A 12,003-nucleotide genomic window follows, 5' to 3' on the forward strand; every position below is an offset into this window, starting at 1 on the left:
TCCTGGTCCTCTGACAAGTGGGAAGGGCAGGGTGGGGTTAGGCAGAGCCTCCTTGACCATCACTTGCCCCAAGAGGCTCTGGAGGCTGCTTCATGTTATAAGTCAAAGGCCCTTCCAGCCCAGGCACATAAGAGCAGGGGAAGACTTTGTCCATTGAAAGAAAAGATGGGTACAGGAGTGGCAGGTTTTAGGGCACTCAGCATTGGTCAGCTTTGCTACTTCAGGACATCCTGGCCCATGGTCGCCTTCACGACTGGGCCTTTATAGCCTCTTCACCTCTCTGTCCTTCCCAGTTTTCTCCCAGCACCATGAGCTGTGGCTTCTGCTAGTTTCAATGATTTCAGTATTTCACTAGCTCCTCACCCCACTCAGGGGAGGCAGTTTTGCAGACTGCAGGACACAAATCCACAGGGCTGTTTACGTGTCCTTCAGCAGAAACACTTCCGAGGGTACAAGTTGGCCTCAGAGATTCTGAGACCCAGGCAGAGAGAAGCCCAGGGGGAGGGTCACTGCCTTCAGGAAGTGTCAGCACTCTCAAGGGTCATGTCCCTGGGGTCGTGCCCAATTGCAGGAAAAACAAAGTGGGCTCTGAGGCTCCGTGTGCTGACCGTCCAGTACACAGGCCCTGGAAGCCTTGGAAGGATTCTGTCTTAGTCTAACCCAGCACTGGGGAAATCCTCACAGGGTAACAGCAGTGATATGCCTGGGGATCTTTATTCTAAAAGTCTCAAAGCAGTTGATACAGTCTTGTGAGGTGGGAGATGAGAAAGCTTGGGACCACCGAGAGAGGGTGGCAAAAGAAGGAAGACTTTATCACTCCCTCTGTTCAAGTTTTTTTTTTTTTTTAATTGCAACTGGGACTCCAAACAGGTCTTTGTTGTTAAAGTTGTATTTCTCTGTGTTAATTTATGATCCTTAACTCAAATCTAGAGTTTTGAGCTCATTTTGATAATTCCTCTTTAGTCTGTGGAGACAGGAGCCTGCCTTCAGCCAGTGGTGAGAGTGGAAGAAATAAAGTCCCTAGTCCAGACTGGGGCAGGCTCTGCTGCTCCGCAAACTAGGGGTGCGGTCCCTGAAGAGCCCTTCTGAGGACAGCACAGGAGGGGCGTCCAGCCTGGAGAAAGGGCAGAGGGGGGTGGGGGATTGTTTGTGTGAGCAGTGTGGCCTCTGTGGCTTCGCCTTCTCCTCCTGGAAGTGCAACCTGGGGCCCTTCACGTGCGGAGCCAGAGTCCTAGGGTGACCACAACTCTCCCACCCTTTCTGGGTCACCCTCTGGACCCAAGTCCCCATACGCCTCCTCTGCCCTACTATCCCAGCATAACCACTGTGACTGGGCTCAGGGGTGTACCCTGGGACTTGACATCGATAGCCTCAGGCTTCCCCTAGTTCTGGTGGGACCTGTGAGCCTAGCGGGTCTGAGTTCAGGGCAAGGCTGGGTGGGCTGGGACTCTCGCGAAAGGCTCCTGCAGCCAGCTCCTTCCTGATGCACGTGAGATTGTGGTGGGGCAGCCTCCGACCTGGCACTTCCCCTGGGCGCCCCTCTCCACACAGCCCTGCCCAGTTCCCTCCCCCCCCAACAACCGCCCAACCACCTCCTCCTGCCTCCTAGTTCTAGAGGAGTGCTCTTTTGATGCCCATTTGCAACTAGCACCCCATGGCCCTGCACGGAGTCAATCCAGCTAATGACCTCAACCTTAAGTGCACAACTTTGAAACTGCTAGATAGGTGGGAAATGAACAAAAAAAAAAAAAAAAAAAAGAGGAGAAACACTTAACAACAGTTACAAAAAAGTTATATGGGACTGTATTCTCACATCATGGACTCAAAGATGCTGGGTTGTATTTTTGTTTGCAAACAAGTCTTAGATAAGGGAATTGGTGCCAGGAATAGATGTAGAGTATGACTTTGGAAAAATGAGGGAAAATCTGGGATTGAGTAATTGACGTGGATGAGACTGAAAATCGTGATAACAACATAACATTTAAAGAGGAAATCCTAGCAGCCTAGAACATGCAGTGGAAATTTTTCTACGTAGCACCAGAAAAGACCTTTAATCACTACACAAAATGGGTCAGTAGTTCAAGATCTCCCTAAGAAAATAGGAGGCCGAGACCACTTTCATTCAGGTTGCAGCAAACAGGCAAGAAACAGAGCATTTTAATCTTGTGCAAAGTCAGAAAAGAAGAGAAAAAGATGAGATGCTCCTCTACTTCATCCCTAAGGCTAGTTTAATATTGACACCAAATTAGACAGGGATGGTAGAAGAAGAGTTACAGGGCAAGCACACTAAGTAACTGAAATGCAAAAACCTACATAAACTACTGGCAAAGGAAATCCAGCAAAGTATAAACCAGGTAATACGCCATCATCAAGGGGGTTTATCATCAGCATGCAAGCTTGAGTGAACATTAAAGATTGAATAATTTAATTCACCATAAGCATAGATGGAAGAAGAAAAGACATGTTCACCTCAAGAGATGGGGACAAAGCAGTTGATAAAATCCAATCACACTGAGAGATAAGGACTCTGAGCAATCATGGACCAGAAAAGGAGTTCCTTAAGTTGGAAAAATACAACTGGCATGATAGTTCATGGTGAAATGTGGGACATTCTCTTTAAAATTAATTAGCATTAAAATAAGGATGCTTTCCCAATTTGAAGACTGGCGTCTGGCGTCTTAAACATTAGAAAGCAGCCATCTAAGGTGCATCCATTGGTCTCAACCCACCTGGATCAAAGGAGAATGAAGAACACCAAGGACACGAGGTGATCACGAGCCCAAGAGACAGAAAGGGCCACGTGAATCAGCTACTACATCATCCTGAGACCAGAAGAACTAGATGGTGCCCGGCTACAACCAATGACTGCCCTGACAGGGAACACAACATAGAAACCCTAAGGGAGCAGGAGAACAGTGGGATGCAGACCCCAAATTCTCATAAATTCATACTTAATGGTCTTACTGAGACTGGAAGGATCCCAGTGGTCATGGCCCCCAGACCTTCCGTTGCCCCAGGACAGGAAACATTCCCAAAGCCAACTCTTCAGACATGGATTGGACTGGACAATGGGTTGGAGAGGGATGCTGGTGAGGAGTGAGCTTCTTGGATCAGGTGGACACTTGAGACTATGTTGGCATCTCCTGCCTGGAAGGGAGATGAGAGGGTGGAGGGGGTCTAGAAGCTGGCGAAAAGGACACGAAAAGAGAGAGTGGAGGGAGAGAGCAGGCTGCCTCATTCGGGGGAGAGTAATTGGGAGTGTGTAGCAAGGTGTATATGCGTTTTTGTGTGAGAGACCGACTTGATTTGAAAACTTTCACTTAAAGCACACAAAAAAATATTAAAAAAATAAGGATGCTTTCTATCATTATTTATATTAAATATTTAACACTGGAGGTCCAAGCTAGAACAAAATGACAACAAAAAGAAGGAAAAGCTGCAACTGCTATTATTCATAGATTTCAGAAATGCCTCCACAGAAAAATTAACAAACCATTAAAATTAATGCTAGTCAATCATAAATATAAACTAAAAAATAAACTGCATTTCTATGCATCAGCATCAAGCCGACTCTGTTGTAGCTCTTAGTGAAGGCAGAGGACACTGATAAGGAAATAGCAGGATTCGGGTGGGCTAGACAAGGAGGGGAGAACGCTATTTTACACCAGGCTTCATGTATAACCATGGGTATGTGTTAGTCATCTAGTGCTGCCATAAGAAAAAAATAACACAATTGGGTGGCTTTAAAGAACAGATATTTATTTTCTCACAGTTCGGGAGGCTAGAAGTAGGAATTCAGGGCATGGCTCATGTCTACTTCAGCTTCTAGCAGCTTCCAGCCACCCTTTGCGTTCCTGGCCTTGTAGATTATCTTCCCCTTTGTCTGTCTCCCTCTTCCCCTGTTTGTGTCTGTGTCTATTCTGTTCTTTTTGTAACTCAGAAGGGATTAGGTTTAGGACCCACCCTACACTGGTATGGCCTCATTAAAATAATTTTAAAAATCCCCGATATCCAAATCAGGTCACATTTATAGGTACAGTAGTTAGGATTTCAACGTACCTTTGGGGTTACACAATTCAGTCCATATAGTACCCTCACCAGATATTCTAGGCTGAGAGTACAAATATGAGCAGCTGAGAGTTCTATTTTTTGTCTATATTAGTTGGCTATCACTTGTCTGAGTCCACCCATATAAACTTTGGAGCAACTTATTATGAAGGACCAGGCCAACCTTTATTAGCCATGTCCATTATGTGGAAAAACGCACACATTCCCATCACTGAAGCCCTGAGAAATTCATCGATAAGGGTGGAACGCGGTTGGGACCAAGAATTGTTTCATGGCGTTGGTAACATGGCATAGCTGTCAGACATCTACGTAAAGATGTCAGGTAATAATACTGACAGCTAACACTTACTGGTGCCAGGACTCTTGTGAGGGCTTCTCCTTTCTTAAGATACTTGCTCTGCATGATACCCATGTGAGGAATGTATCATTATAAGGCACATTTTACAGATGAAGAACTCGGTACAGAGAGTTACGCTGACATTTGAATAGAAGTCATGAACCAGGAGGAGTTGAAATAGATGGAGGTGTAAACATCACATCCTCAGCTACAGACAGACAGCAACCGACTCCCTGAGGCATCCTAGAGAGAGGGTGTCAATAGAGAGAGAGGACTAAGCACTGAGCCTGGGGGCACTCTGACATCTAGAAGCCGGACAGATGAACGGCAGCCAACAAAGCTCTCTGAAGTCCAGTGTGGTTCCTGGAGCATGGTCCGTCCTTTCTTTGGACTGCATTTTACCAGTCCCCCTCCCACCCGCACTGGGTGTCCCCTTCACAATGGCAGGGACAATGTGTACTTTCACCACTGCGTCCACATGATGTAGACTATTCCTGGCACATGGAATCTTTATCTGAAATTCCACAGCAAATCTCTAGAGGCTCATGTTCTCATAGCTTCTGTCGCCTCTGCAGCCCTTGCTTCTGTCTGTCCGCCTGCTGGGCTGCACCACACGGAACCAGTTATGAAATTCAAGCCCATCTTACACTCGCCAAGGTCCTACTCACACAAAATTTGTATTAGCTTAAAAGAAAAGGTGTGTAGATAAGATACACAAGGGATTTAATTGCAGAAAACAAACCTTAAAATGAAATGGCTGGGAATGGTGGGCCTCCCTTTGTAAAAAGGCATCTGTGTACGGACTACGGGAAAATGCAGTGAAGATATGGGTCATGGGAAAAGGAGCGTTTGTAGCAATTTGGTAATCACTCAGACCACCTGTAAAAATGTTTTCATCCTTTTTCTCATACCTTACACAAAACAAAATTCCAGATGGATTGAATATTTAAAATTAAAATATGCAACCATAAAAATTTTAGAAGTTTTTATTTTCTTTTTATTGATAAAAGAGAAAGACTTTTTAAAAATCCCAAAATATGAAGGCTAAAACTGTTAAGATCTATAGATCTTTGGCATATCGAAAAGTATATGAAGAGAGTAAAAATACAGGCAAAAAGCTGAAAAAAAGCTTGCAGGCTAAGGATTTGAATAGAGATTTCTCAAAAGCAGATACAGAAACTCTCAACAAGCACAGGAAAAGAAGCATAACCTCATTAGTCATCAGGGAAATGCAAATCTAAACTAACGTGCACTATTATTTCAAAACCACTAAGATGGCTAAACTCAACAGGATGGACAACAAGTGTCGGCGACGATGTGGAGAAGCTGGAATACCGCTGGTGGAAATGTAAAATGATCCAATTGTTTTGGAAAATGGTTTGGCAATTCTGCAGACAGTTAAACAGAGAATTCCCATACAACACTGCAGTTGCACTCCTAGGTCTGCACCCGGAGAATCAAAAGCATGTTCACATACAACTTACACAGAGGATTCCTAGTAGTGTTATTCGTAACAGCCAAAATGTGGAGAGAACCCACATGTCATGACCTGATAGACAGGATGTGGTATATTCATAGACTGGAATATTACTCAGCCACAAAAAGGCACCAAGTACTGATACATGCCACAACACGGACGAACCTCGAGAACATTACGCTAAATGAAAAAAGCCAAACACAAATGACCGCATCGTGTATGATTCCATTTACATGAAATGTCCAGAACAAACCAACACAGACAGAAGTAGATTAGTGGTTGCTACGGCTTGGAGGAAAGGAGTAATGAGGATGACTGTTAATACGCCTTTATTAACAAGGGCCTTTATTTATTGGGCACTGAAAATATTCTGAAGCTAGACAGTGGTGACTGTTGTGCCAAGTCTGCCCATATACTAAAAGCCACGGTATTGTGCATATTTTCAAAGGCAGTGTTACGGCAGGTGAATTGTATCTCAATAGAAGTATTCGTGATTCCTAAAAGACTAACTTTTCAATTCACATATAGAACCTATAAATCAGTAGGGAAAAAACAATCCAATTTTAAAATGTCTCCCTCCAAAGCAAAGGGAAGGGGGTACATTCCATCCACACAGCTTATTTTTTTATCTCTTCATTATTCAAGTTCTATTCTCATCTTATGTAACTCTAAATTATACAAATAATTGTCTCCATTTTCCTTATCCCTGTTTTCACTATTTAACTAAATAAAGACAGCAACACAGTGTTTTTTTATAAAAACCCACCCACATTCACTCAAATCATTTTTTAGCACTTCTTAGGCACCAGGTACCAGGATACTCTGACAAACACAACAGACAAGTTCCTGCCTGCATGGGCCTTCTATTTTTGTGAAGCAGGCAGATCATAAACCAGCCAACCAGCTCTTAATGTAACCTAACATTAAGGAGGGAAACGTAATTTTGGAGCTGTCTCAAGCTGTTGTCTCTCTCACAAAGATTTCTCCAAATCTAGTGAAAAGTAAACACCTCGAAGGAACTCTGTGGGGCCAATAAATGTGAAAAAGCCATTACATTTCAGTTTTGTTTTGTTACTTTCACCTGGTACTTTGTCATCATTTTTTAATAACACGATTATGGAGCTGACATCAAACTCTCACCACTTGGCTGAAAGAAAAAACCAAACCTGTAGCCATCTAGTCAATTCTGACTCAGAGACCCTATACGACAGAGTAGAACTGCCCCATAGGGTTTCCAGGGAGCAGCTGGTGTTAGGACACAATTCCCTCTTATAAGAATCTGAAAGCTGTTCACTGTGGATGTGCGAGGGACTCAGTAACACTTGCAGAGATTTCCACATGGGTGGGGTGCTCTAGTGTGAGCATCGGGGGAATGGACCCCATGTGCACTTTGCAGCCTTCTGCAGATTATGACACAACAAACATTCACTCTTCATCGTCCTACATCTTGGAAGAGAGCAGAGGGAATTGTTAGGCAGGACCCTTCGAAAATGCAGGGCAAGAAATTTTATCGCAACATTAAATGGAAAATAAAGTCTTCCTACATTTTTCCTCCTTCCCTACCTCATTTCAAGGAGATAGCTGGACTCACAGTGTTGAAGCCCTGAAACTTCAAGACTCTGAAGAGTCTGTGGTAAAAGCCTCAGCTCACTGGGGTGATCACACTGAGGGAACTGGAGCCCAGGGGAAGAGTGACAGTCAGATAGTAGGGTCCTAGACGTTGGGAGGAGTAGGAGCTCCTTCTTGATAGTGCCCTGGAGTAGGTTACAGCACCTCAAAGGCTGATGCAGGCACATAAGTAGACAAACCCTGTTATACTGTTGACAGCCCCACCAAGCTTCTCATGCTCCAGCTGAGAATGGAAACAGCAGACCGAATGCTTCTAGAGAGATCACCCACATAGGCTGAGGCAATGGGTGTGTTCAAGGTCTTCTCCAAGCACTGGTCCTTCATTAGACCCTGGGAATTATTGCATATCTGCAGGAGGGAGTACCCTAAAAGTAAGTGAGGTTAAAAACTCCCCTCAATTTTGTAAGCAGGTAGTTCTGAGCCTCAATTCATTTTATTTTTTAAAAAATCATGCTTTTTTTCATACATGATTTTGTGCAGACTCGCACATACAATTCGTATTACCCATTCATGCATTAAGTCAACAACGATTTCCTGTATAAACAGCTACATGTCAGACCCTAGGCCAGATGCTCTTGGTGATGAAATGACTTAGAGAAGTTGCCTCACTGCCTGGTAAGAGAAACGGCCAAGTTAACAGGTGTATCAGTCACGTATTGCTGTGTAACAAATGACTCCAAAAGGTAGTGTCTTAAAAAAACAACCATTTACTAAGCTCACAATTTTTCAGGTTGTCAATTTGGGGTTCTTCTGATCTGGGCCAGCCACAGTGGCTCGCAGCAGGGCTTATTCATGTGTCTACAATTTGATTCCAGGTCACCTGCGAGCCAGTTTCATAAAATCAACTCAGGGAAACCGCTGGATCCTCTTTCCAATGGTCCCTCATCATTCAGCAGGCTGGCCTGGGGTCATTCCCACAGGTTCTCAGGGTTTAAGAGCAACAAAAGGGCAAGACTCAATGTAAAATCTTTTCAATTCTCTCCTTCTATCATCTCTGCTACTATTTCAATGGCTGAAGCAACCGTAAGGTCGGCCTTCAACAGGTAGAAGAAGACTCCTACTGCTAATGAAAGGTGCTCCGGAGTCTCATAGAAGGCATGGGCACAGAGAGGGGAAGAATGTGTAGTAAATGCAATTGTGTTTTATGCTGTGGTAAAGGGTTTCCTGGGTACAATGGAGTACAGAGCAAGAAGTGGACTCATCTACCAGGAGAAGATTCAGGGAAGGCTACAACCAGGAAGTCATGCCTGAACCAAGTTGGGAATATGACTGAATAGTTAAGGGATGAAAAAAGGCCGAGCCTCCAGGAAGCCCCAGGTATTTTCCACAGGCTTCAGTAAAAGGGGAAGGATGGCTTGATGAGAAAAGTCTGAGGAAACAGGGTAAAAGCACTGGGGGATTTGTTACATTTGTGAACAGGCACAGATTATCTTTTGTTCTATTGTTTCCCTACCATTCCTGCCTCTTCTGTCCTTTGGGGTCACACAAAACAAGCCCCTACCATCCCCATGTTGGAACTTTTATTTTCCTTGGAGAAGTCTCCTCCTTCCTCATCACCACCCCAACCTTCTTAATTTCTTCCTCAAATGGTCTCCCCATTTGCTGGTTTCTCTTCTAAATGGCCTCCTAAACAAAAACAGAGTCTGTCATGGGCTTTCCCCAAGTCAACTCCCAAACTTCCCATTCTGGCTGACCACAAAATTCCTGAGTCTTAGGGCTTTTTGGTAAGTCATAAACCTCATCTGTTCCAGTGGGGTCAGTTTTCTTCACCTCCACGCTTCACCAGGGAGAGTAGGCCAGCAGATGGGAAGGGAGAGAACATCTCCTAGTCAGAGAGCAGAGCCTGTGTGAAGACTCAGAGGCTAAGGAGACCTAAGAGGGGCTCAGAGTGGACATTTTATAACCAGAGCTGGAGAGATATGATTCCAACAGAGTCAAATGAGAGGACTGGGAGAAAGCAGCTGCCCATGATACTGTTATCATTCCCTGTGCTCTCTTTACCCACCAAGGGATAGTAACCCCTTACACGGCACGGAAAAGTTTCAATTCATTTTTAGTATCTAATCTCCTTCTTCCCACATTGGCACTAGCACTTCTCAAGTGCCTACCTGACAGTTTCATGTTTTTCTGGTTGCCGTGTTTAGCTTCAAACTGGGCCCATGGAACTCAGCACTGTCAGCAATGATGTCACACAGGATTACGGAAGCCTTGGTGCTAACTCAGATCTCAGCTGCTTTTTGAAAAGGGTGCCAACCTCAGGTCTTGTGGGAGAGAAACCGTAGCTACTGAATCAAGGAAATTCAGGAGCAAGCCAGAGTCCCCAGGTTATTAAAGCTTCCTGCTGGGAGAAGGGATAAAGGTCCCTCAGACCATTATGTTTGGACATCTTCACCCAAGCAGGATGAAACAGTGACACACGAGGAAAAGGCCTTTCTCTAAGACTCCAGATAAAGGTGAGGAAAAGTTGTCCCAGATTGATGAGTGCTACAGAACAAAAGGTCTGACTTCCACCAGAAAAGAGAGCCATGGTAGGACAAGATGAAGGATTTGGGATGAATGGATAAGGTCAGAAGGAAGATTCTCCTGAGAAAGCACATTCTGTCATTTAGTAGATAATTAACCAAAGTTTATTTTGTCAATAAGAAATGTAGGAATAAATGAGGGATGAAATGAAAGAATTCAATTGTAAGTTTGAGAGCTTTCCAGAATACCTGCAGACAAGGCACTCTTTTGTTCTGGATCTGAACATGGTGGAAAGGAAGGAAGCCAGTGGGCAACTGGGGCAGAGAGTATAGGATGGTGGAAAGGCTGGGTTGTAAGAAGCGTACTTCATTATTATATTTTCTAATGAGATGGAATTAATATACCATGTGAAGAACTAAGGAAATTTCTCAGGAGGTTCTGGGAGTGGTAGGTTGAAGAGGCCAGAACCCACATCATTGAGGGCAGAAGAAGGGCTGTAGACTCCTCCCTAGATCCAGGAACTCCCCTTCCCCTCCTGTGTCTCCTGCCCACCTCCCTCAAGAGCCTAACAACCCCTAACCACAAACATGGATACAGGATAGAATTTTTTATTTTCCTACTTTTCTCAACCTGAGCTTCATCTAGGATCAGTCATCTATCACTCTTTTCAGGCCAGTTTTGTTGCCCTCCCCACTACTATTACCTCTGCTGTCCTCCTCCACCCAGTGCTGCCCTCCACTGGCCCTGCTTCCTGCTGCTTCCTGCTTTTCTGACTGGCCTCTAATACCCTTTGAGAGATCCCCCACCCCATCTTCTGTCTGTCACTGGAGCTTACACTCCCCTCCCAAACTCCTTCTCTTTCTTCCTTAACTCGCCAATCCTTCCCTCAAACTCAGAAAAAAACTGACCCTTAAGCTGACATATACAAGCCCCGCTCGCCCACACAGGAGGCATGGTTGTGATTCAGCTACTAAGGTTTGTGCCATCAGACTCTCAAATACGGACATCTGTTTCTGCCTCACGCTGAAGGACATGGTAATGGGCTTGTGTCCAGAGAAAGGCAATTTTAATCTCCTGGTGTAGGCTAGTTAAGGGTACGAGGAGAAGTTTTAAATCACACAGAAAAGTACAAATTACGCTGTCTCTTTCAGTATAATTCCTTCTGTGAAAATCCTTCCCTTAAAAGGAGGATGAAAACAAGTTACAAAGAGGAGACCGATTCTCCTGTTTCAATGTTTACACTCTAAATTTACTAAAAAAAATAACTTTCATAGAAAACAGTTTTTAGAGAAACCATGTATTATCATGAAGGTACAGAGGATGAGGTAGCTTCCATATTCCACAGGAGCAAATTCACTTCCATCCAACAAACGCAAAAAAAAAAAAAAAAAATTTTTTTTAATGTGGCGATCCTCTGTTTATATTATAAACTATCACAGGATAAACCTTCGGCTGCTAACTAAAAGGTTTGGCAGTTGGAATCCACCAGCTGCTCCTTGGAAACCCTAAGGGGAGTTCTACTCCGTCGTATAGGGTTGCTATGAATTGGAATCTACTAAAAGAAAACTGGGAGTTTTATTTTTAAATCAATGTATTATAATTTTTTGAAAAACGATAGACTTTTGCTATAAGGTAGTACCATCACTGAAATTTTCTGGAGGAGACTTTATTGCCCAGAGTAAATTCCCTAAAGTATGGTCGGTGCCTGGGGAAGAAGAAAGAAACCATGGGGACTGTGGAAGTGGAGGATGGTGGTGATGGAGAGGCCTCCAGGGATCCCTAGACCAGAGACTTAGGTCACAGTTGAGACACCAGAGCCCAGAGGGCTCATGTAAATTAACTCTCCATTATTGCAAGTCTCAACCCAAGAGGAAAGTGTCACTCAGGGTAGAACATGAGAACAAAAAGCCCAAGTTCCAAGCCCAGGAGGATTCCCCAAGTATCAGCGAGGCCTTTTGCATCAGCTTCCACTAGGCAGAATTCCCACTCATCAAATTACTCCAGAGATCAATAGGTCAAGTATGAGTAT

This window comes from Loxodonta africana, unplaced genomic scaffold (assembly GCF_030014295.1).
Source record: "Loxodonta africana isolate mLoxAfr1 unplaced genomic scaffold, mLoxAfr1.hap2 scaffold_133, whole genome shotgun sequence".
NCBI lineage: Eukaryota > Metazoa > Chordata > Mammalia > Proboscidea > Elephantidae > Loxodonta > Loxodonta africana.